Source organism: Trypanosoma equiperdum (genome assembly GCF_001457755.1).
Source record: "Trypanosoma equiperdum strain OVI genome assembly, contig: ctg_273, whole genome shotgun sequence".
NCBI classification, from domain to species: Eukaryota; Euglenozoa; class Kinetoplastea; order Trypanosomatida; family Trypanosomatidae; genus Trypanosoma; species Trypanosoma equiperdum.
In genome coordinates this window covers 1-409 of record NW_027124169.1, presented here as the reverse complement: position 1 = coordinate 409, position 409 = coordinate 1, and positions in this window count along the sequence as shown.

The following is a 409-nucleotide window of genomic DNA, read 5'->3' as shown; positions in this document are numbered from 1 at the left end:
GTTAAAGACGTTTTCAGACACTTCCGCTTCGTGAGTATAAGGAATGGATTAACTATTTGTCAATAAAATATAATTGAGATATGAGTCGCACCTTAGTAGAACACATGTGAATGAAAACCTTTTTATAATTATGTTATATTTTTCAATTATTATTACGTTATAGGGGAGTAAGGCAACGCTATTCTTAGCCATCGCTGCCAAAGAGCTTCTTCTCCTGAAATTGTATCTGAAGTATTGAATTTTCAACGATGTTTCTCGGTGGAGAAGGTGAGGGGAAAAAGAGGTGTAGCTGTGTCGCGGACGGCGTTCTTTGTGTTGGAAGTGGTAAAGGGAGGAAAAAACAAACAAACTTGTCAGATGGGAATGACTTTGAGGAAAACATGTACAGTTGAAACTGGGGAAGGGAAAG